At 42.5% G+C, this 25,802-nt stretch overlaps 1 long non-coding RNA gene across 1 annotated transcript in view; it reads right to left on the bottom strand.

Moving 5' to 3' along the window:
• LOC117369281 overlaps window positions 1–15,005 on the bottom strand; it is an 84,698-nt gene extending 69,693 nt beyond the window's left edge. Inside the window, exon 1 of the long non-coding RNA XR_004541109.1 lies at window positions 14,865–15,005. This is a non-coding gene — a long non-coding RNA (uncharacterized LOC117369281). The remainder of the gene's footprint in view (window positions 1–14,864) is intronic.
• Window positions 15,006–25,802: the final 10,797 nt, after the last annotated feature.

The raw sequence follows: 25,802 nt of genomic DNA, 5'->3' as shown, positions 1-25,802 counted from the left end.
GCCAATAGAATTTGATCATGATTAACAACTGAAAAATAGAAACAGAATTTGACAGCAGATAAAGATCTGACAGGCCATCCAGTCTGCCCTTCCACACCTCCTTCTCCATTCTACAATCTCTTCCTCTCCTTCAGAGGTTTTATTGAATTCTGATATGGTCCACTCCACCACTCCTTGCATCCAGCACCTTTTCCATAAAGAAATATTTCCCTAGATTACTCTGGCATCTATTCTCAGCCTCATTTCGTGACCCCCTCATCCTGCAACCTCCTATTAAGGGAAAGAGTCCTGCCTGATATTAGAGGTGTTCAAATTTCTCTATCATCCCTTCCTGACCTTTTCTTCAGGGGATACAAGGAGGTGCTGAAAGGTTCTCAGTCCAACCAAGAAGAGAATGACGTAGATATGATCTGAAACAATGTCAAAACATAGAATTTCATTTCTGCACATTGGCACTTAATGAAATAAGATAACACTCTTTTCAGCTCCAGTGGCAAAAGAATGTTCAGAATTGAGGAAGTTGGTTGGTTGGGTTGAGAACTTTTCAGCACCTCCATGTTACTACATATGTTTGGCAGGTCTGGCTCTAGGTATTTTTGCTGCCCCAAGTAATCAGTTTTTGGCCACCCCTCTCTAGGAAGCTTTTGTTAATTTTTATCCAAGAAATAATCATAGCATTCCCCAGTAAATCGCAGCTTCTTCCTCATCAGCCACTTTGACCATTAAAAACTACAATGGCTGAAATGCTGTCCCCAGAAATGTGCCACTCCAAACTTGTACTTGCTTTGTTAATGTCCAGAGTGAATACTGATGTTTAGATATTTAAGTCTATCCCAAGTGCTTTGTGATGAAAACAGTCAACCATTTTAGTACCCACCCTCTGGACCAACACCTTCTACTATATAACTTTAAGAAGGTGCGGTCTCCAAAATTATATACAATAATCCAAATGAAATCTCACTAGCAGTGGTGTAGTAAGGGTGACTGGCACTCGAGGCGGTGGCGTCTCTTTCCCACCCTATTCCCCACCCACTGCCATGCACTCCCTTCCCTTTCCCTGTCCCTTTTTAACTTCTCTGGTGTGAGTAGCATGCCCATGTTGGTGACGGCTCCTCCTTTGATGTTACTTCCTAGGTGTGGGTCCCGGAAGTGGCATCAGAGTGCCACAATCCAGTCAGGTTTTCAGGATTTCCCCAATATTTGCAGAGAGAGGGGAGACATGATCGAGACATTCAAATATGTCACGGGCCGTATCGAGGTGGAAGAAGATATCTTTTTTCTTAAAGGTCCCACGGCTACAAGAGGGCATCCGTTGAAACTCAGGGGTGGGAAATTTTATGGTGACACCAGAAAATATTTCTTCACCGAAAGGGTGGTTGATCGCTGAAATAGTCTTCCACTACATAGAAACATAGAAAGTGGCGGCAGAAAAAGGCCGAGGCCCATCGAATCTGCCCACACCGCTGACCCACCCCCCCCTATTTAATCGCTCTCTGATGACCTTTCCCTCGTAGAGATCCGACATGAGCATCCCATCTGTTCACCTGCACTGGGAGCTTATTCCAGCTGTCAACCACTCTTTCGGTGAAGAAGTATTTCCTGGTGTCGCCATGAAACTTCCCGCTCTTTATTTTCAGCGGGTGTCCTCTTGTGGCGGAGGGTCCTTTAAGAAGAAAAATATCATCTTCTCCCTCGATACGACCAGTGACATACTTAAACGTCTCAATCATGTCTCCTCTCTCCCTGCGTTCCTCGAGAGAGTATAGCTGCAATTCATTCAGTCTTTCTTCGTATGATAGATCTTTAAGCCCCGAGACCATCCTGGTGGCCATCCGCTGTACCGACTCGACTCTCAGTACATCTTTACGGTAATGTGGCCTCCAGAATTGTACGCAGTACTCCAGATGAGGCCTCACCATGGTTCTGTACAAGGGCATTAGGACGTCGGGCTTCCGACTAACAAAGCTTCTCCAGATACAACCCAACATTTGCCTAGCCCTGGATGAGGCCTTCTCCACTTGATTGGCCGTTTTCATGTCTTCACTGATGATCACCCCCAAATCCCGTTCTGCTGTAGTCCTTGCTAAGGTTTCACCATTTAATGTGTACGTTCTGCACGGATTATTGTTGCCCAGGTGCATGACCTTGCATTTGTTAGCGTTGAAGCTAAGCTGCCAGGTCGAGGACCAAAGTTCCAATAAAACCAGGTCTTGCGTCATGCTGTCGGACAGACTGCCGTTACCCACATGTTACCTTCTACTATATAACTTTAAGAAGGTGCGGTCTCCAAAATTATATACAATAATCCAAATGAAATCTCACTAGCAGTGGTGTAGTAAGGGTGACTGGCACTCGAGGTGGAGGTAATTGAGGCCAGCAGCGTGCCAGATTTTAAGGAAAAATGGGATTGGCATGTGGGAGTGGGTCATTAGTGTGGGCAAACTAGATGGGCCGTGGCCCTTTTCCGCCGTCAGTTTCTATGTTTCTATGAGTTAGGGGTAATGCTGGCAAGCGAATACCAAAAAAAAAAGAATAATTTTAGGGCCAACTCTGACCCATCCCCACCTCCAGGACCTTACTTTTAAAAGCCTGATGGCCTAGTGGTAAAGCGGTGCAGGAGCGATCTTCCTACGCTTCTGCCTCATGCAGAGCTGGGAACAAAAATGGCTGCCGAGAGTTCCCGCGAGACCATGGGAACTCATGGTAGCCATTGTTGTTTCCAGTTCTGCACAGGGTAGGAGCGTAGGAAGATTGCTCCTGCCCTGCTTCACTGCTAGGTTTTAAAAAGTAAGTGGAGAGGTCTGGGAGGTGGGGGTGGGTCAACCAGCTGAAAACCGCGAATAACCAAAGTTGCGAGTTCCGAACCTGCAAATATAGAAGGGGATGTGTATATGCATGCACTGCTTCCATTGTATGCAAATAGATCTCATGCATATTCATTTGGGAAATCCTGAAAATCTGACCTGGTGAGGGCCGAGGTTGGATGCCCCTGGCCTACACTATCCTACATTTTAAGTGAGTTAAAGAAAACCCATACATACATATAATACTCAAAAACAAATAACAGCAATTAACTTAATATGAGGGTAAATCAAAAAGTAAAGGCAAAATACATTTAACAGTTTTAATAGAAGTAGCTGTGAGCAATTGAACATATCACTATTCCACATAGTCTCCATCCAAGACAATGTATTTACTGTATCGTTCAACTAGCTTCTGCATTCCTGCAGAGAAGAAGTTTTTTGGCTGCTCCTGAAACCAGGTGAGCACTGCTTCCTTTATTTCATCATGCTTTGGCTTTTGCTTTCCGGTTCGCAGAGATGCACCCATGTCTCATCGCCACTGACAATTCTCTCCAGAATACTCAGATTTTCTTCATACCGTCTCAGGAACTGGGTCGCAACTTCCACGTACTGTTGCTTGTGCAGATCAGTAAGCTGTCTGGGAACCCATCGTGCACAGACTTTCCTGTGTTCCAAGTCATCATGAATTTGGCACATGCAGATCCATAGCTGATATCCAAATTTGCAGCCACTCTTATCCGTCGGCCTTCTCTAATCAAGGCATCCACCCTGTGTGTGCAATGTTGATGGGCAACCAGAATGACCTTCATCAGTTACATCTGTTCTTGCCACTTTAAACTTTTTTGACCGCTCATAAACCTTTCATGGTGCTATGTCCATACTGAGTCAATATCCACCAGTGAATTTCCAAAGATTTCACTCCCTCTGCCCAAAGAAAGTGCACTATTGCACCTTGTTTTATGATGGTGCAATCTTGCAATACAGCGTCCATGTGTCTGACCTCGTGGTTGCCACATGACTAAAGGCCGAGCCCACTGTGCATGGGCAAACTATCCAAAAGGCAATGTGTAATTACATATGTTGTATTTCAATAGCATTGTCCTGGTTATTGCATAATTTAACAATTGCCTTTAATTTTTGATTTGCCTGTGCATTACTCCAATTAGGGGTTAATATTTAGTCAGCAGTGCTCAGTGATTTGCTGACCACTATAAGCATTGTAAGCCATGTCTGTGCTCCAGCATTGAATTTCCGAGTTTCCAGAGCCAGCTACACCTAGCCAATTAAGAACATAAGAATAACCTTACTGGGTCAGACCAATGGTCCATCTAGCCCAGTAGCCCATTCTCACGGTGGCCAATCCAGGTCACTAGTACCTGGCCAAAACCCAAGGTGTAGCAATATTCCATGCTACGGATACAGGGTAAGCAGTGGCTTCCTCCGTGTCTTTCTCAATAACAGACTATGGACTTTTCCTCCAGAAACTTGTCCAAACCTTTCTTAAAACTAGCTACCAGAAACACTCTTGTTCAGTATACAGACAGGACTAACTTCCTGTGGTCCTACTTATGTGGTGACCCTGGTCAGCTAAGTGTGGAACATCAGTATTTAACAAGCCAAGTGCCAACTTCTCTCCCCCCCTCCCATCCCGAATGGTTACCCTGAACAGGCGATTTCACTGGCTAGAAGCCATTTCTGGCCAGTTAAATTTATTTGAATATTGATCCCTTAAAATTCAAGAAAAAGTTATCTACACCAATGTAATGTTGCCACAAATAAACTCCAAATCACACATAACAACCCAATCACACCTTCCATCATTAAACCCATGCCTAGTATCAACAAACTCGCTCCAAAATCCATCCCAACATAAATCACGTCCACCTGACCTCTAAATCATAAACATAATGACAGCATGGGTTGCTACTGTCATTATGTGTACAGAAGAACTTTACCCCTGGCCTATAGTATACGGCTCTTGGGATTTTGCTGCCAAATTCTAAACCATTTCCTCAGTTACAGTGCTGCAAATGGTCAAACCTTTTCCAAAAGCTGTTCTGCAATATGTGCCACTACATTTTGATACCTCCTATGCAACCAGTTTCTGATCCAGTCTAAGGTCCATACTCTGTTTGTTTATAAGACGTCCATGCAGAACCGTGTCAAAGGAATTGATGAAATCCAAATATGCCCTATCTAATGCCCTCCTCTGATCTATCTCTTGGGTCACATAGGCATAGAAATTGATCCGATTCTTCTGAGAAGACCAACCTCTTACACTTTATGAATGCTAGCATTTTTCCACCATTTCAGCTAATTCTTTAGAAAGCCACAATGGTCATATTATACTGCCTTTCACTTCTGCATACTGCTTTTCCACTTCCCATCTAATTAATGATATCCTGAACAAAGTTAGTTTTCCTGACAACTAGGACCCTCAAATTTGAATGAAGCACTTACTCTCTGTACTCGAATAATGAGCTATGCTATCCAGTGATCGCTGGTCCAGGTGATCACAGTTGATGACATCAGAAACCCTCACCTCATATGTAGGTGCCATCACCCTACATGAGTTCTGTTTCCATTAGAACAGATCTTCCTGCAGAAAGTCCAGGATATCCCTGCTTCTAGAAGACTTGCAGCCAGGATATCCTACTTATTACCTGGCAGATATAAATCACCTAGCAATGGTATGGTATCTCTTCTTTCACAGCAATTCTGTTATTCTTTTCAATTAAGCCTTTATCCATTTCTTCTGTCTATTAAGGTCTGTGCATCACATCTATGTACATAGATGTTCCATTCCCTCTGCCTTCTCTTTAGCTCATGAGTCCTACAATTCTGATGCCTTAATACAATTTCTGTACAATGCCACTCCCTTTCCTTTCTTCCTACCATATCCTTCCTGAATAGATTATAGCCCAGTATACAGTAACTATGTACCATCTCCTTTTTCACTGCTATATCCAAATCAGCTTCTTCCATTATAGCATCTAGATCCAGGACTTTATTTCCCATACCATGAGCATGAGTGTTGCCAGTGTTGCCTTTTTCCACTTTTCTCTAAAAGTGTTTAATGTTTTACTTAGCTGAGGGTTTTGTCCATTCATCCCTGGCGATCCAGTAGATTTGTCCGTCTGTTTTGGAAGACACAGCAGACTGGGATCACTTCCCCCAAGAGGCCATGAATGATTCAGGCATTTTAAAATACAACTAGTGACTGTTTCATTGGCAGTAATAGAAAATAAAAGTTAGCTGTTTAATTGCTAGTTTAAAATAGAGGCTTAATTGCTTATTATTAATTTCTTCATAGCCTTATTCTTTTGAGCATAAGAGAAGATGTCTTTGGTGAATGTGGCTTTAAGTATTTAAGCTGCAAAAAAAAAAAAAAGTAATCTCCTGTATGTAAGTGCCACATTGTGAAAGACTTATGGGGCTAACACTCGTGTGATGGTTTCTTGGCAGACTCTTGGTAGGATGGTTTGCCAGGTACTCATTCACCAACTGAAAGTGGATAGATGGCTGAGTTGGTCAGAGGCCAGCTGACAAAAATCCAGTGCTAGTGTGGAATTTGAACCCAGGTCATGGCTGCAGTAAGCAAGCGACCTGAAGCTTCTGGTACTTCTGGGGGGTGTTCTATGCCTATCAAAGATGCAGTTTAAGACATTATTTTGCTCTTCTCCTATGCTCTCCTGATCAAACAGGTCACCACATGCCTTGGGTCCCTGCTCAAGTGTGACAGGTCTGGGTCACCAAAGCCTGAATGGGAAGGGGCTCTGCCCGTGCAGCCTCACAGTCTTGCTGACTTGAAAACACTGTTCTTTTTCTTCACTTCATTCCCTGCAACTCTTCTGCAAATTATCACATTCCATCTCATGTTATAGTTTCCTTCACCTTTGGATCTGTGGCCTGAGTACTTAGGATTTTTCCTCAATCTAATTTCGTCCTGCTTTCTTCCAGTGCACTTAATAGAAAGCTGCCTTTGTGTACTGTATAGTGTTTCAGAAGTCCACACAGTCTGTTGTAATACTAACCCTGTATCAATTAAAGCAATTTGCTGCTGGCCCCTTCTTTTAGAAAGACTGCAAGCTGCATCTGTAGCTTCATTGAATCCTCGATGGACAGCCCTGTTCAGAATAGCTATCCTATACAGAATGGGATCTACGCCAACTGTATCCAATATATGAGGTATTCAGGGACTACCTTGCTTACATGGCTGTATCCAGGTGCAAAATAGGCCTCAAAAAAGAACCCAAAACAATTGCCAATAAGACAAATGCAAAATTCAAAAACATAATAGGCAACAAACTTTTTTTCACCTATTGAGAATAAGCCAAAATATATAGGACCCAGATAAATGCCAATGAAAATATCTGAAATAATAATACTAGAAGGACATCAGTACGGGCCAAGCTCACTACTAAGAGCAGGATTTAGCCCTGGGCAGATCTCATAGATGACAAGCACCAGGCAGGCACAAGGTCTAAATAAGACCTGCTCCGTACATCATTAAGTCCAATATTTTAAATTTATTAATACAAAAATCCATAAACCATTGGCATAAAATTGAACCAGGTTAAAAAAAGGATGCTGAATTTTTTAATCACCCAGTAAAAATTTATCAAAAATACATCAAATATTCATCATAAAGTTCATTAAAAATGCATCAATAAATTCATCCAAGATCTACATGAAAAATATCAAAATGCAAAGTGTTGCTATTAAAAAGTCATTGAAAAAATGTAACCGTTAAAGAGAAGTACTTAATTGAACCCCATCAGAGCCCCGTTTTGGTATCTTCATCAGAAGAGGAGATTAAAGTGCTAATAAGATGAGATGCAAGGGAAGCTAATCCACTCTGGTGCAACAGGCAGTCATCAGTCTTGACAAAATCAAACACAAGCTTCAAGGAAAGGAAAAAATAATGGTGTCCAGGAAATTAAAGAAAAATGACTTAAAGCATGTTTTTAAATTGATAGAGAGCAAATCTTATTTCTTGAACTGTGTGCATTAGTATGTATGGGGGACAGCATTCTTCTAACACCTTTACTTTGCCATATGACTTGAGAACAACAAAAGAAAAAACTGCAGAAGCGATGTACAAAGCACAGGATCGTTTATTGAAGTGAAGACAATTAGATACTCCCAATCGTATGTAGACACAGGACCCGACATCATCCATGTTTTGGAGTCAGGAGTCCTAAGAGGAAATGTAATGAAATGAGGTGCAGAATATGGCGGGGTGTTAAGGTGTGTGTATCAGTACTGGAACCGATGGAGTGTAATAGTGCTCTGTATGAGAACAGGTGAATAAATGAGGAGCCAATGGTGAGAATAACAAACTAAGAATTCTGTGCCAATTATGTGTCAGAGTGCTGACTCTAGAAATCAGCAGTCTAGAAATGAGAAAACGGTGATGATGACGAACATGGAAATAAAACCAAAGTGATAAATGTGGGAACGCCCAAACTAATGAGTCAAAAAGGAGAAGGGAAAAGTAGGGGTATGAGGACAAATAAAAGAATTGTACCTACCAGAGTGTATGGAAACCACAGAACTAGAAAAATTGGGAATCAACAAAGTGCAACAAATCTTAAAAAATAAAAGCAAAAGCAAACAAGGTTGAAAGCTAAAATAAAAACGACAATGATGGAAAAAATACCAAATAAGAATGTATTGTAAAGGGGCCAATGACACATGGTACAACTAACGCATGACTGATGTCAAATGGTTAAGCCAAACACAAATGAAAAAACTTTTAAAAAAAGGGTTAAAACCTAAGCAGGACACATTTATTAATTTATTTGGTTACCCATTATGCTTTTTCAGACTTAGTTGAGGGTAGCCAGGACACTGGAAGTGGAAGACTGAGGACGTTATTTAATTAATTAAATCTAACTGCCTAAACCTCACCCACAAAGGTAAAGTAAGGAGGCAGGGGGCAGACCACCCTGAGTACCGTCTTGTTGGGGGCATCAGCACAACTCTGCCCCCCGCCCCTTCCCTCTTTGGCTCCCTGCTGGTGTGAGTAGTATCTCCAACCTGCTGTTCGTGGCCTCGGCTCTTCCTCTGAAGTCACTTCCTGTTCTCTGGGAGGGGCAGACAAGTGGGCTGGGGGGGTGCCTCCTACCCTTGCTACACTACTGCTTACACAATCATTTTTGCAGAAATACAGATTTAGATGTTACTTATTTGAGCCCCAAAAAGATACAAAAAATGGGGAACGAGAATCAAAAGACCACCAGCAAGTCTTCTATATGAGGAGGACTTGACATAGCCATGTTTTAGCCAAGAAACCTGCATCAGTAGTCATCACAAACCTTATTATAAATCCTGCAAGAACTAAGTTCAAAACATAAGAAGCACTATAACAAATCTGATATGAATTAGTTCAGCTAGCCAAGGCAAACGTCTATATGACTGCTAAACTTATCTAGTTAAGCACTGAATATTGGTGCCTAACCCGATAAGTCATGTGATATATCCGGTTAGCAGCCAGCCGCTAACAAGGGATATTCAGTGGGAGAGAACCGGTTATCTCCTGCTGCATATCTGTGGTTAGACTCTAAAACGCTATTTAACCAGCCAGGAGCTGTTCCTGGCCAGTTAATAGTTTTGAATATCAGCCAGGTTACCTTCTCGCATCATCCTTGGAAACTTGATCCTGCGGGCCCGTTTTTTAACCATTCCTTTCTGTCCGACAACCGTCTACTTGTCATTTCTCCTTACGTCCCTTTCGCCAACTTTCTACTCTGCCACCCAGTGGTGACTGTCTCCTTTGCAGATCAAAGTGCTGAAGCAGTGTCATTCCACCCAATTATCCACATTGGTGTTTCCTCCTTCTGTCCTCCTTTTCTATCATGTCAGGATCTTCTCATCTTCAGTTATGTTCCCTTTAGGTTTCTTCTACTACACTTTTAGATTTCTCTTTTTTTTTTTTTTTTGCACTATTCCCTTCAGGTTCCTCTCCTCCACACTTCCTTCTTTAGGTTGCTGTGTTATTCATCTTTCCATCTTTGAGGTTTCATTCCTGCTTCTCCATCCTATAAATTGCTCAAGGTATATTGCCTTCAGGAGTTTTGGTCTCTTTCTTCCCCTTCCCCTTCCCTTTTCAGTTTCTTCCCTCCTCAGTTTGAAGCTTGCTTTCCACTTACCTTTGATATATATTTTTCCCTGGTTTCAGCAGCAAGAGTGAATCAGGAGGCCAGTACTTCAAGAATACAGTACCCCTTCCCATACATAAGAACATAAGCAATGCCTCTGCTGGGTCAGACCTAAGGTCCATCGTGCCCAGCAGTCCACTCACGCGGCGGCCCAACAGGTCCAGGACCTGTGTAGTAATCCTCTAACTATACCTCTCTATCCCTTTTTCCAGTAGGAAATTGTCCAATCCTTTCTTGAACCCCAGTACCGTGCTCTGCCCTATTATGCCCTCTGGAAGCGCATTCCAGGTGTCCACCACATTGAGGTCTCTTGATTCTAATAGACTTGTTCTTCCGTCACCAAAAATGGCTCATTGTGAATCTACTAGATCTTCAGCATATTTTTTTATTGCCCCTTTATTTTGGAATAAATCTTCCACCTATTATTTGGGCCGAGCAATCTTTTCTCACGTATAAATCACTACTGAAAACTCACTTTTTCCAGAAAGCATTTCCCACAATAGGGTAGACTAGTGTATCGCAAACTGTGTGCCGCAGTAGACTCCAGGTGTGCCCCGCCGAGATGCCGGTAAAGAGGAGAGGCGCTGGCTGACTGCTTATAGGACTAACCTAACCTAAACTATACCGGGTCTTCAACCAAAGGAAACTTGACGCAGTTAACAATAAATTTAAAAAAATTAAATGAACTGAAATACAAGAGTTAGTTTTCAAAATGTTTAGTGAATAAAAAGGTTTTTAAAAGTTTATGAAAGATTTGGAAGGAACTGGGACACCTCAAAATTAGGGGAAGTTCATTCCATAATTGGGGAAATTTAAATGCCAGAGAGCTACTAAAATTCTTAACTCCTTGAATTCCTTTCCTAGAAGGAAGAGAAAGTTCAAATCGGTGAATGCCTCTCGCATATGAAAATCTATAAACATTCCATAGCAGAGAAACAAGAGGAGCAAAGATACCGTGTAAAATCTTTAAAACAATACATAAACATTTAAACTGAATTCTAAAATAAACCGGGAGCCAATGGAGAGAGAAAAACAAAGGAGTCACATGGTCGAATTTTCTCTTTCCTTAGATCAACTTCGCGGCAGTATTCTGAATCAATTGTAGTCTTTAAAGTCAGTTCTTAGTGATGCCAAGATAAAGGACATGCCTCTTGCAGCGAGAGGCACGTCCTGTAGGCAGTCAGCCAACGCCGATGATTCTCCTCCTCTCCGGGATCTCTCCTCCTCTCCCTACACCTCCCCTCCTCCAGGATCCCCCACCAAAGTGACAGTTCAGGGTCCAGGCCAAATTGGCCTCCGCACATGCATGGACGTCTACATGATGGCATCATCGCATTGACGTACGCGCACTTCGGGGTACCATCCGGCCGGGGCATTGGGTTTAGTGTGCCGCCAGCCCAAAAGGTTTGTGGGACACTGGGGTAGACTGAATAGAATACCAGGCACTAGTATGTTTATTTTAGTTCTTTTAGCTGGACCCTGAACTGTTGATTATAATATCTTTTCTATTAATATTGGCGTTCTTTTCTATATGTTTCTTTTAAAATTTTGCAAGCCGCTTGGACCTTTTGCATTAAGCGGGATATCAAATGTGCAATAAGCATAAACATAAACATTGCATGTATTGATTTATAGTTCACCAAAGCTTTTCAGTTCCAGGCAGATCACAAAGCAAAAGAGTCGGTAATTTTCAGGAAATACATTAATATAAACATTATTTTATATAACCCATGATCTATAAACATACAAATTTTTGCAATAAGTATATTTTGCTACTGCTCTGGAAATTTTTATAATCGGTTGAATTCAGAAATAATTCCCAAACCTTCATATCCAATCTGGCTGCTTGATAACCCACTTTTTTCCCTTTAGCAAGGGATAAAAGAAGGGTCCCTTGGCTCTAATAAATCTAAAAAAAAAAAAAAAAAACTCCCCATTTAATTTGAGTGGCTAGATAGGATGGGGCCAAACCAAAGAGGATTTTGAATAACAGATAGTACAATGTGAATATCCTTGCTTGTACTGTGAGTCAATGAATTTTGCATTATAAAAATGAAATATGATCAAACTTTTTCAGAGAAAATTAATCTAATAGCTGTGTTCTGCACAGTTTATAATTGTTTCATTGCAGTAAGAGAACTTGGGAGGTACAACACATTACATTAGTCCAACATCCCCAGAATCAGGTACTGAATTAGTAAACGAAACTGAGGCTCCTCAAAATGTTTGTGGACATGTCACAAGTTTCACATTGTTAAAAAGGAGTTGCAAACCACATTACATATCTGAGTTTGTAAAGAGCATTGCCTGTTCACTAACATACCCAGAATTCTTAAAAAAGGTATCAGGGGATATACTACATGGTTACTTCCTCCTCTCACATATACTTCCTGGGTAGGCAGGAAGTGGGGAGGTGGAGTTAGAGCAATTGCAAGGATCAAGAGTGCACGCTAACAAACTTGTCAAGTTTCATCTGATAGCAGTGAATCTCTCTGATCTGAAAATTACTGACCTCAACATTTATTGCTTAAAAGATTCAAGCATATAAATCATTAGTTTGCGAAAGTAACTTGACTGAGATACATACATTCCATCTAGACACAAATCACCCTTTAGACTCAGAGAGTCATTATGGGACTAATTGACTAAGCTGCAGAACAAAACCACACTATTTTACCATAAGGACATAGTTACAATTGAGCAAGCCTGGCAAAAACCTCAGGGCACCCCGATAGTAGGGCATCTCTCCCTCTTCTTCTCCTCCCCCCCCCCATAAAAAATACTGGATTCTCTTCCTCTCCACATATGAGTCTGACATTTTCTCTTGATGCCATCCTCATTCCCCTCCAGTGTCCTCCAAACTTGCACCAGCAGCACCAATGAAAACTATAGCTTCTAGTTAGCCATACCAGGGCCTTTTCTCTGCTGACCCACCCATTGAAACTTACAACAGAGGGGATGGGACTTGGCAAAAGAAGAAGCAATGTGCTTTCACTTCTGCCACTGCAGGTGTGAGTTTGGAAGAAAGCAGGTGGAGGGGGGGGGGGGCTAGAGACAGACACCAGACTCACAGGTAAAGAGGAAGGGTGAATTGTCAGATCCATACAGAGGATGGAGGAGAAAGAGAGATGTTGCCCTTGCAAGGGAAGGAAGTGAGAAGGGATAGGGAGAGATGCTGGACCTGGGGAGAAGTGGACAGAACACACACACACACAGACCCTAGACCAAAAGGGTGAAAAAGAGAGGGAAAAATGTTGGACTGAGGCAGAATGGAAGGGAAAGAGAGAGAGAAAAAAAAAAACCTGGACAGGAGATAAAGAGGAGGTGAAATGCTGAACCAACAAAGGGAGAGAGAGATGCCAGACTATGGGAGAGTGGGGTCAGGATGAAAGAGATGATGGCCCTGGAGAAGGCAGGGGAGAGAAGGTGAGGGTAGGGATACAAGAGGAATGGATTAAGTAGTGGAGAAGCTAGACATAAGGAAAACCAGGGACAAAAAGCAAAGATACTGGGTTTGGAAGGAGCACAGGGACACAGAGAGGAGATACTGGTCAAAGTAATATTGGTAAACAAAGGAGAAATGCTGAATATGGGTGAGGAAAGGGGCACTGAGAGGGCAGGTGCTAAACATGGGGGAGGATAGGGACAGGGAAACAGAAAGGTGATGATGGACAGGATGGATAAGGGATACAGAAAGAGAAGAAATGTCAAAAGGACAGGAGATCATAGAACAGGAATTAAGAAAAAAATAAAGAAAAGCAAAAAAGAGACACTAGGTACTACTCAGACAACAAAGGTAGAATACAGTATGTTTTTCTGAATTTATGAATAGTTTGTCAGCTTGGGGAAATATGTATCTCTGATATCTTGCATTTAGATTTTGATTTCTATTACTATGACAGGTCTGCTTTTTGCAGGGTTTATTTGCTGGATCTCTAAAGACATTCTCCCAGTCTCCTATCACCTTGGGAAAGATAGTGTTATAGGGAACCTATCTTAATTTTTCCACCTAGGGCCCATTCAGTCCTAATTACTCCACTGACCACAAGTAAATTACACAGGATTCCCCAACTGTGGTGCCCGGGCACTGCAGTTGGTAATTAAAAACTCTGTCTTTCTGCATGTGCAATGGTGGCTGCCCATCCTGAGATCACCATTCGTTAAATGGCTCACAAGACCCAATAGAAGGCCTTCCAGTGCTCTGTAGCAAAATCCTTGGTGGAGCATTAGAGAACACACTAACCCCTACCTATCCTTACTTGGAGCCTTCATTTTAATAAAGAGTGTTCTTTCTTTGTCTCGTTCCCTGTGGCCAAAGCCCTACCCCTATATTTAAAAAAAAAGTGTTCCCCACCCATCTGTAAAAACCCCAATCCCGGACACTTCCCAGATTTAGCCTTCAAATCATAAAAGAGTAATGAGGGAGGACTAATCCAACGTACTTGCGTGTTTCCAGTGCCAATTTTCAACATGGCGCTGGCTGACCCCAGAGAAAAAACAATATCAGAGTTTAGCCTGCACCACTTTGGAAACTAAAAAAAAAAACCCAAAATGGGGAAATGAAATATAATCACTGCTAGAGCAAAGATAAATGTTGTTCTCGTATATATTTTGTAGCAAGTCACAAGTATGTATCAACGTGCTCAGAGAAGATGGAAATTTGAGACCGTTGCATGGATCAAGCCCACCAGTCAGTGTCTCATATTCTCAATGATTGCACTTTTAAATATTTATCATTCATGCAATTATTCAAAACAGATGTATATCTTGTTCAAAAGAAGTTCACTTATCTTAAATGGTTATGTTTACACTCCTCTTAGGACCCTGAGAGGAGTGTAACATAATTTGTGGCACCACTTTGGAAACTGTCATAGGAAGAGCCGGAACTGCTACTTACTGCTTCTCTTCCCCACCTCCAAACCCCCAGAGTTTAGAGGATAAGTTTCAGCAGGGTCTGGAAGCTGAGGTAGGGTTTGCTAAAGGAGGACCGAAGAACTGTTTACTCGTCCTGGTGGACCCTTTAGTCCCTGCTGCCCAGAAGTACTGCCAGGTGTGCTAACTAGGCAATACTTCCAGGGGAATTTAACAAAACTTCTTGAGATACAGATAACTTTCCAAGAATAACATGGTTTATGAACCTTGCTGTGTGCTCTGTTATTCATTCTACATTGTAATGAGCTAATCTGTATGAATTGCTTATGAAGCAGTGGGCTAGATATTCATTACCAGAAACTGCATTATCACTGAGGGATGTATTCTGTTAACTGGGCAACAGTGCCTTATTGTGATAGACCCTTACATGAGGTATTCACCAGAAATAAATTATTAAGAAATAAGCACAAGGTTGGGGGCAATTCTATAAAGGGTGTCAAAAGTTAGATGCCAAGATAAAACATGAATGTGAGTTCAACGATTTTATCTGGACACCCAGATTGTATAATAGAACACTAGCATAAGTTGGCATTTATGCGGCAATATTTAGGTTCATCCACTTATGCCATGTCAATAGCAGGTATAAATGTGCACTCCTAAATGCGGACTTTAGCACATAACTTACAATATGCACTAAGAAAGTCGCACACTAAAATAAGCACACAAATGGCACTTACATGTACATTCATAGCTATAGCATTACACAAGTACGAGGGGCATAAAGGAGGAAGGGAGGGAGAAATATTACACTGGGGGGAGGAGAAATGATTCAAGGAAGGCAGAAGCCTCAGTACAGTACACTCTGAAGAAGGGTGATGGAAGGAGGGAGAGAGAGATGTCAGACCACTGGAAGGAGAAGGAGGAGGGAAGGAGAGAGAGATGCCAGATCAGGTAATGGAAGGGGAGGAGGGGAAAGAAATATGTCAGACTGCTGCAAGGAGTGGAGAGAGATACCTCACCACAGGAAGGGAGGGAAGGGAGGAGAGAGATGTTGGACCATTGGGGGGGTAGGAGGAAAGGAAGGAGGAGAGAGGAGAGAGATGTGAAACTAGGGAAGAAGGATTCAGATGTGAGACCAGGGAAGGAGGAGAGAGGGATTACAGACTGGAGGGGGGAGAAGGACAGAGAGATACCAGAGTAAAGTAGGGGGGAAAGAAGGAAGGGAAGGAGGGGAGGAAGTTGCCAGACTGTGGCAAGAAGAAGGGAGAGATGTCAGACTGTGGGAAGGAGGATGGAAAGGGAGAGAAATACCAGATCATGGGAGAGAAGAGAAATGCCAGACTGAGGGAAGGAGAGGAGAGATATATCAGACCATGGGGAAAGGGGGAACACAGAGATCTCAGACCACAGGAATGGGAGAGAGAGGGAGGAAATGGTGCATAGGGATAGAGTGGAAGGGGAGAGAGAGGGAGGAGATGGTGCACAGGGATAGGGGAAGGGAGACATATGGAGAAAATGATGTACAGGAATGGAGGGGAAGGGGAAAAAGGGAGTTGGTGCACAGGGATGAAGGGGAAGGGGAGAGAGAGGGAGGAGATGGTACACAGTGATGGGTGGGGAAAAGAAATGGAAGAAATGCTGTTTATGGATAGATGGGATTAGAGGAGAAGAAAGAGGAAGGATACGGAACACATGGATAGATGGAAAGGGGAGACATGGAAAAATATATTTTGAGAAGAAAGCAGAGAAATGGGGAAAAAAACTGAACGTTATAAGTTAATGCCAAACATGGATATGGGGCAGAAAGTGAAGAAGGAGAGAAAACCAGCAAATACCCTGGAAATACAGTTAAGAACTGCAATCAGAGACTGGGAAAAGATGATAAGAAAAATAAAATCACTAAGCAACAAAGGTGGGAAAAATTATTTTATTTTCAATTTGGTGATTGAAATGTGTCAGTTTTGAGAATTTATATCTGCTGTCTTTATTTTGCACTATATTTGTCTATATTTCTGTAGCAGTTACTGAGGTGATATTGCATATTTTAAAGTCATCTGCCTTGACATCTTTGAAAAAAGCAAAATATAAATGATAGATGATAGTTAATTACAATTTTCTCTGCATACAGTGTGCTTTGTGTAGTATAATTTTGTGGTTACCATTATGTATTGTTAATCAGATTATATTGTGTGTATATGCAAAATGAATGGAAGAAATGGCATTACAATTAGTACTATTATTATAGAGGTGATGCCAGGGGCAGGGCTTGGATGCGACTGTGGCATAGTTTGAGTGGGTCTGCTGCCAAAATGGCTGCTGTGATCTCTAGTGGGATTCGCAAGGCTGCTGTTGGAGGTTGTAGCCAGGAGTGGGTGGGGGGTTTCTTCTGCCTGTGCCGGCTCCAATCTCAAAATGGCTTTTTATTCACCTACAATCTGTACGCATCATATTGCAAACATCTTTAAGATCACTTTGTCTGATAAGTTTATTACTTAGTGAGTTTTATTATTAAAATTCTATTTTATAAATATTTGTATTTTTTACTGCGTTCTTGTATTTCGCCGATTGTCCAGCTCTTTTTAGTATAAACCGCCTAGAACTTTTGGTTATGGCGGTATAAAAGAATAGAGTTATTATTATTATTATTTAATTCCTGACCTCTTGTCCCCTCTAATGCTTTCCCTTGCATCCCCCCACCTTTACTCCTAAGACACTCTGGTTTGTGAGTGTGTGTGTTACTGAAAAGTATGATGCCGAATTACGCCTTTTTTATAGGATGATCATGATTAGGGTTACCAGAGGTCTGGATTTACCCGACATAGTTTATTTAAATTTTTGATTAAACGCTTATCCAAAGATACAAAGCGTTGTACATAGTGATTAAAAATAGCTGGGTGACAAACATTTTAAATAATAAGACATAAATCTATTAAACAAACATCTGAATTTACTTGGACACATCCTCTTATTAGATTAGTGTTCTTCAACCTTTTGACACCTATGGACCGGTGGAAATAAAATAATTATTTTGTGGACCAGCACCGGTCCAAGGACCGGCAGTTGAAGAACACTGGGCTAAGTCGTGCCCATCTCCATCCAATCTCTGCCCCAGACCCTGCCCCCATAATAGTACTAATTGTAACACCATTTTTTCCATTCATTTTTCATTTATACACACACACAATATAATCGTATTAACAACACATAATGGTTAACCACACAATTAAAATACACAAAGCGCATTGTATGCTTTTCAACATTCATTCCTACCAGAAAACAGATAACCCCTTGCAAATGCAGGATCAAAAACTAAAAGTACTAATATTTACAAATAAATCCTATGATGCAAGACTCTGCAAGCAGTACAACCCCAGAGGAAAAGAAACAAATGCATTTCTTCCTGAATAGACAGCAGATGTAAATCAATCAATCACTACATAAAAAAATAAAAGCATTCCCCCTACCGCTGTTGTCTCTCTCCCTCCATGCTGTGCCTTGCCTTCTGGCCTGCCCCCTGATGTTATCTTTGGGCCGGTCCATGATGTGATCAATGCGGCGTCTTTGGGCCAGCTCCCTGAGTGCTGCATTGCACAAAGCTGTGGGCAGCAGCTCCTCGCGCACATCCGACACCTCATCTGGAAGCCTTCCCTCTGATGTTGCAATGTCAGAGAGAAGGCTTCCGGTTCAGGCGCAGGACGCAAGTAGGAGCCTTTTCCCATGGCTTTGTGCACTGCAGAATTCAGGGAGCCAGCCCAACGCCACCGCGTTGATCACATCGTGCACCAGCAGCTGAAGAACACTATCTTTTGCCCGATGGATGTGCCAGGCCTGAGGACCGGCAGAAAATTTCTGCGGGCCGGCACTGGTCCAAGGACTAGCAGTGGAAGAACACTGTTTTAGAGGACATGTCTGGACGTCCGGATGGCTTTTCAAAACCCGGCACTTTGTCCAGGTTTTGAAAAGCTTCCGGCTTGGAACTGTGTCTGGAGGGCGCAGATGCAACACAATGATGTCACGTGCCTGCGCATGTGTGTATGAAGTCATCGTGTCACACCTGCGCATGTGCGCAGATGCCCTCCAGTTGTGGCTCTAAGCACGAGAACAGGTTGAGGAGGGCGGGGCCGTGGTAGAATGGGGTGTGACTTGGGCGGAATGGAGCAGGGCTGGGTGGGCCTGGGGGCGGGGCCATGGGTCCAGATTTTACAGTAGTAAAATCTGGTAATCCTAATCATGATTGTAGAGTTTAACTAGCAAAATCTTAATATGGCCAGAGCCCTGAAAATAAACTGAGGAGGGGGAATAAGAGTGAAGATTCACTTTGGGCACCCAATACTCTTGAATTGGTCCTGAATGAAGCTCAAATAGACAGACCAGGTCAACCTTCAGGACCCCTCATTTTCTTTCTTTAATTAGTAATTTAATTTGAGAATTCTGTACATTTCAGGTTTCCTCCTCCATTGATAGAGGACTAATTTACAGTCTAGGCAAAACAAAGATGTCTTTCTAATTATTATTTGAAAATTTCCTTTAAATGTTTTTGTTGCCGAGACTGTTTATTTCTGTATATGATGTATTTTTGGATCATGTTAAATTTGAAATTTAATAAAGATAAAATTTTTTAAAAAGAAAAATGAATGGAAGAAATGGCATTACAATTAGTACTATTATTATAGAGGTGATGCCTGGGGCGGGGCACGGATGGGACTGTGGCATAGTTTGAGTGGGTCTGGGGCGGAGCTTGGGCATGGTTGGGTCTGGGACGGAGCTTGGGCATGTTTGGGTCTGGGGCGGAGCTTGGGCAAGGAAAGAGGGTAGAGGGGAAAGATTTTGGATTTAGCTCATAATCTTTCTAGTTGCAGGTACACTAGAACTGCAGTAATACGCTGCCTTCTAGCAGACTCTGTGGCTAGTTGCAGGGAGCAGGTCCCTCCTTAAAAGATATCCTGCATGTGACTATCACCACTTTTTTGCTAGCTACAAAGCACTGTAGGGAACTTGGTAGCTGAAGCCAACCACCATAGCTCTGAAAGAGTACAACAGTGGTCAATATGAAAAAATATATTGAAATAAAACTATTACAAAAGGTATTAATTCAAAATGTAAGAAAAATAGATGACAAACAGACTGAGAAAACATTGTAACTGGCAGAGGGGCACTAGAGCAGCAGCATTTATAGACACCTTCCCGGTGAAACCAGCATAAATACTTTAACCAGGGCATCCACCTCTACAAAATACATAGCAAACCGTTAGCACCTCTTTGCTTGTTTTAACAAGACTGCTTTTCCTGCTCACTCTTCTGCCATCTGCTAGCAAAAAATAAATAACTTTCCACAGAGCATGATCAAGCATGTGTGAAAGAGTAAATTAACAGCCCAGCTGGGACCTTTTTGTTTGAGGTAGACTATATGAAGGAAGCCGTTCATAATAACCATCCTATTATAATGTGGAGTAGTATATGCGATAAAAAACCTCTGACTGATGGAGCGATGATACATGAGGTTAGGCAGGGAATGGATTATTACAGCAGTTATTACCACATATATCCCGATTCCTGAAGTGCAATTCTACACTTATAAAAATAAACAGGATTTAACATATGGAAATTGTGGATCCACAGCCCCTGCTCTAATTCCTAACAGGGATCGTTTTCAAAGACATTTCTACAGATAAAGCAGTACTGTATACTCCATACCCGCTGTATCATTTCCTCTACCATAATCTCCCCAACCCTGAGATGTCCTATCTGTCAAATTAGATTGTTAGCTATTCTGAGTAGGGACTGTCTATTATATATTAAATTTACAGCGCTGCATACGCCTTTCATCACTATAGAAATGATAAATAGTAGTAGTGATATATGCTCAGGTAGAGCTTGTCACAAAATTATCCAAACATCTAAGCATCCTGTTGGCCATGGCAACTGCATTGTCACCTTGAGATCCTCAGACGCTGTCACCCCAAGGTCCCTCTTCTGAAATGTGCATATCAGCCTCTCTCCTCCTGTCTTGCACATCTCCTTTGAATCTCTGCATTCAAGTGCATCACTCTGCATTCCTTTGCATTACATTTTATCTGCCAGACTTCGACCGTTCTAATTTTTGGAGATCTTTTCTCATGTTTTCTACTTCCTCTGGGGTGTCCACTCTGTCTGTTGCTGATCTTGGTGTCATCCACAAAAAGATATACCTTTCCTTTTAATCCTTTCACAACGTCACTCACAAATATATCAAATAGAATCTGCCCTAATACTGATCTCTGAGGCACTCCACTGCTCATTTTCCTTCCTCTAAGTGGATTCCGTTTACCACCACTATTTGCCATCTGTTGATCAACTACTTTCCAATCTAGTTACATTACATTAGAGATTTCTATTCCGCCATTACCTTGCGGTTCAAGGCGGATTACAAAAGATTTATGAAAGGGGGTTACAATGGAAGAACATTTGTCATTACTAAAGTTGTAAGGGTAGATCATTTGTCATTTCAAGAGTTGTAAAGAAAAGAACATTTTCAGTATATGAATGGTAAAAAGTAGAGAGGAGTAGGTAGAAATTTAGGAAGAAAGGGAAACTAAGGAAGATCATTTGTTGTTTTTCAGGTTGTACGATGGAAGAACATTTGTCCTTTCTAGAATTGTAAAGAGTAGATTATTTATTATATCAGGATCATGTCAGGATCATGTCAGGATTGTTTCAGGAATTTCTTGAAGAGTATGGTTTTTAATTCTTTTCTGAATATCTTGTAGTCTGGGGTGGTTATCAGTAGGTTAGAGATCTGGTTATCTAGTTTTGCGGCTTGAGTGGCTAGAAGGCCATCGTGTAGTTTTTTTTCCGTTTTACTTCTTTGATCGGGGGGAGGTATGAACGGGGAGTGCGTTTTTCTGTGTCTGGTTGCAATTTGGGTTCTAAGTTCAGCCTGAAAGTTTTATTAAATGTTGTGATTTTTCAGTATGAAAAAAAAAAACAATATCAAGCATCATCCAGTGTTATAGTCCTCTTATCTGGTGCCTTTCTTCTTAATCCAAATTCACACCTAAAGAATATTTCCCCAGAGCTCCTGTTTCACTGGGAAGCTGTATCAGTGGAGAATTCCTGCCAGTTGCCTGATGCAATTCAATTCAAGATGGTGCTGACTATGGGGCTCATTTTCGAGAAAGAAAACCATCCCAAAAGTGGTATAAAGAGGAAGATAGACACTTTCTTGCCAAACCCTTCCGATTCACTATTTTTGAAACCTATTTTCTAGATCAGTGGTTCTTAAACCTATCATGGGGTACTCCCAGCCAGTTGCGTTTTCAAGATATCCCTAATGAATATTCATCTATCACCAACAGAGAAGCCACTAAAATTGTAATACCAATTTATTTGCTTTTTATTTTTTCTAATTTTGCATTCTTAATTTCATTAAATAATCTTAAATACTTCAAACAACAAATAAATAACAAATATAATCACATTAGGAGCCCTTCTCTTCCCCATAACATTAAGAAACATTTACATAAGCCATTGCCAATTGCCACTAAAAACACCAGCCAAAGGCATTTATCATAGTTCATCCGATGTTCATGCAAAATTTGCTTGCAGCTATATTGCTTTCATAGCAGTTCTTCGATAGTTTACAAGTTGAGTCAGCCCTGTACACAAGATGCATAGTGTGTAACTGCAAAGAAGCATACACATGGGTAAGACCTGAGCGGGACCCAGACTTATACATGTAACTTATAGACCAGGCATAAAGCTTGTGCCTATATGCTAACATGCTGTATTCTGTAATGACTTCTAGGTACCCAGATCCTGTCTTAGAATACAGCACTTAGCACCTGACATTTTGCTTCCCATACAGAATTGACTCCTTTGTGCATAGGCATTCCTGGGGGTGTACTTTGGAAAGAGTGGAAGTGGAGTTGTGTTGCATGCCCCACATTTGTAAAATGCACATGTGTGTGTGTCTTGATATTTTCATGCTCTTGGAGCTGGTCACATAGTAAAATAATAAATATTGGCAGATAAGACCTGCTTGGTGCATCCAATCTGCCCAACAAGGTGGCCAGAGTTGAATCTGATACTCTGCACAGGTTTCATTGCTTCACTATTAAATGCTGTTATAGTTAATCTATGTTTCTTCCTGCCAATTTTAGTGTACAGACTGTATACATCTGCCCGGCACTGGGCCTACTGGAGTTTCTTGCCGGTCCTACCAGTCCAGCATTTATCCTGATCTGTGTTTGCCATTTATGGGATCCAGGCCATAGAAGCTGTCGTCATTTAATTTTTGTTTTAATTGGATTCTATCTTTTTTCTATATGGTGTTTCTCTGTGTTTAACCCACTCATTCTTGAATTCTGTACCATTTTTGTCTTCAACGCCTAACGCAACAGGGCATCTCAGACATCCACCACCACTTCTGTGAAAAAGTATTTCCTCGCATCAGTAGTGTAGTAAGGGGGCGAGGAGGAGGGGCAGACTGCCCCAGTGTTGTCTTGATGGGGGGGTGCCAGCACCTCACCTTCCCCCACTCCTTCTGGTGGCATGCGTGCCTTCCTTTCCCACCCTATGCACCTCTAGTTCTTCACTGGCACGAGCAGCAGCTTGCCCTGGCCTCGGCTCTCCCTCTGATGTCACTTCCTGGTAGTGGGACCAGGAAGTGTCATCGGCTTGAGAGCCGAGGCCAGCGCGAGCAGTATGTTGGAGATGCTGCTCATGCCAGGGAAGTTAAAGAGGTGCATTTGAAGGAGCGGGGATGAAGAAGAAGGTGCGGGGGGGGGTTTGCCACCGCCCTGGGTTCCTCCCAACTAGAGAGTTGCATGGGGACAGAAATCCCACCCGTCCCCACCCATCCCCGCCACAGTCCCACCCGTCCCTGTGAGGACTCCCACCCATCCCCGCAAGGAATCCCTCCGTCCCATGAGGAATCCCCTCCATCCCCACCTGTCCCCGCGAGGAATCCCCTACGTCCCCACCCGTCCCTATAAACTACAGAAATAGTTATTTCATTTAATTATGCTACTGAATTAAAGGCTCTGGTAGAAATCCATTTAAAAATAAGCAAAAAGACTTTATTAATTTGGAATTATTAATTGGGAAGAATACATACTTTGTAAATGGGTTTCTACCAGAGCCTCTAATGTTTATAAATTTTTATTAACACAACTAATATACTACTTTATCCTGAAGCAAAAAAAAAAAAAAGAATTTTTTTCCTACCTTTGTTGCCTGGTTTCTGCTTTCCTCTTGTTCTCACTCAATTCCTTCCATCCACTGTCTCTCTTCTCTTTGTGTCTTCCATTTGCTCTGTTACTGTGCCTCTCCCTTTCTCCCCCTCCCAAATTGGTCTGGCACCCATCTTCTTCCCTCCGCTCCCTCCATAGTCTGGCATCTCTGTCTTCTTCCCTGCCAGCATCTTCTCCCCACTCTCTCTTCCCCATTTCCTTTCAGCGTCCTTCTCCCCCCCCCCATCTTCCCCATGTCCTGTCAGCATCCTTTTCCCCCCTCTGCCTTCCACGTGCTTTCAGTGTCCTTCTCCCCCCTGACTTCCCATGTCCTTTCAGCGTCCTTCTCCCCCCTCTGTCTTCCCCATGTCCTTTCAGCGTCCTTCTCCCTCCCATCTTCCCCATGTCCTTTCAGCGTCCTTCAACCCCCGTGTTCCCCATGTCCTTTCAGTGTCCTTCTCCCCCGTCTTCCCATGTCCTTTCAGCATCCTTCTCCACCCCTTTGTCTTCCTCATGTGCTTTCAGCGTCCTTCTCCACCCCTTTGCTTCCCCATGTGCTTTCAGCGTCCTTCTCCACCCCTTTGTCTTTCCCAGTGCTTTTAGCGGCCTTCTCCCCCCTCAGTTTTACCCATTTTCCTTTTCTTCTCCACTCCACCTTTCCTCCCTTTCTCCCTCCCTGCCCCTTACCTTTGTGGCGCTTCCCCACCCGACCGACAACAGAACAGGCCCGGTCGGACAAACCTTTCTGCCCTGTAGCCGCGAATCTAAATTACCTTCTTACAGCAGCTGGAGTATTGAAGCTGCTGTAAGAAGGTAATTTAGATTTGCGGCTACAGGGCAGGAAGGTTTGTCGGCCGGGCCTGTTGTCGGTCGGTCGGGGGAAGTGCCAAAATGGTAAGAGGACCTGACCGGCTGTGCACACTTCCCCCCATGGCTGCAACCGGGGCAGACCGCCCCCCCCCCCCCCCCCCCCCCCCCCCCGTTTTAGTACGCCATTGCCTTCTCCCTACCTGCCCTGCCGCACTCAGCCAACCGGAAGTCTTCCCAATGTCAGCAGCCTCTGGGACTGGGACAGACTAAAGGTCCATCAAGCCCAGTATTGCTCTGTGGTTCTTCCCTTCTGCCTCCGCATCCATTTTGGATTCAGGTGGGTTTTGTTTCACACATTGTATTTCGGTAATGTTTGTTGTGCTACCCCCACTCCTCCTCCTTGTGTACTTAGCCCTTTCTTGCTGTATTTTGTGGCTTCCTCACTGTGGGCCCCATTAGTCCTTATATTTACTCTTTTTTGTAAACTGCCTTGGTATCTTTTTACCATTTGGCGGTATAACAAATGTTCAAATAAATAAATGTTCATATCATGTCCCCCTATCTCTCCTTTCCCCTAGGGGTATGGGAGCCTATTTTATAAAAGCACTGATGTTGCTTAGAGTACCTGATTATTCAATGTATTGTAAACCACTTTGGGTGAATCGCTTCATGAAAAGGTGGTTAACAAATCTCAATAAATAATAATGTTGAGGTAGTCATGATTGTTAAGTTTAATTATAAAAATCTGAGAGATGTCTTCGCTAAGAAGGCTAATTGGGGGAGGGGGGCAAAAGGCTGAAGGTTTGCCTAGGCCGTATAATTCCCTTCAATTGGCTCTTGCAATGTCAGCAGCCTCAAATCCTTTCTGTACAATATTTTATTCAAAAGACAGATTGCAGTGCTACATGAGAGCTTCTATAGTGCTGAGGGCAGGCAGGATACTA

Source organism: Geotrypetes seraphini, chromosome 11 (genome assembly GCF_902459505.1).
Source record: "Geotrypetes seraphini chromosome 11, aGeoSer1.1, whole genome shotgun sequence".
In the NCBI taxonomy this organism is placed as follows: Eukaryota; Metazoa; Chordata; class Amphibia; order Gymnophiona; family Dermophiidae; genus Geotrypetes; species Geotrypetes seraphini.
Note: the sequence above shows the minus strand (reverse complement) of the source record. Positions and strands in the feature narration are given on the sequence as shown.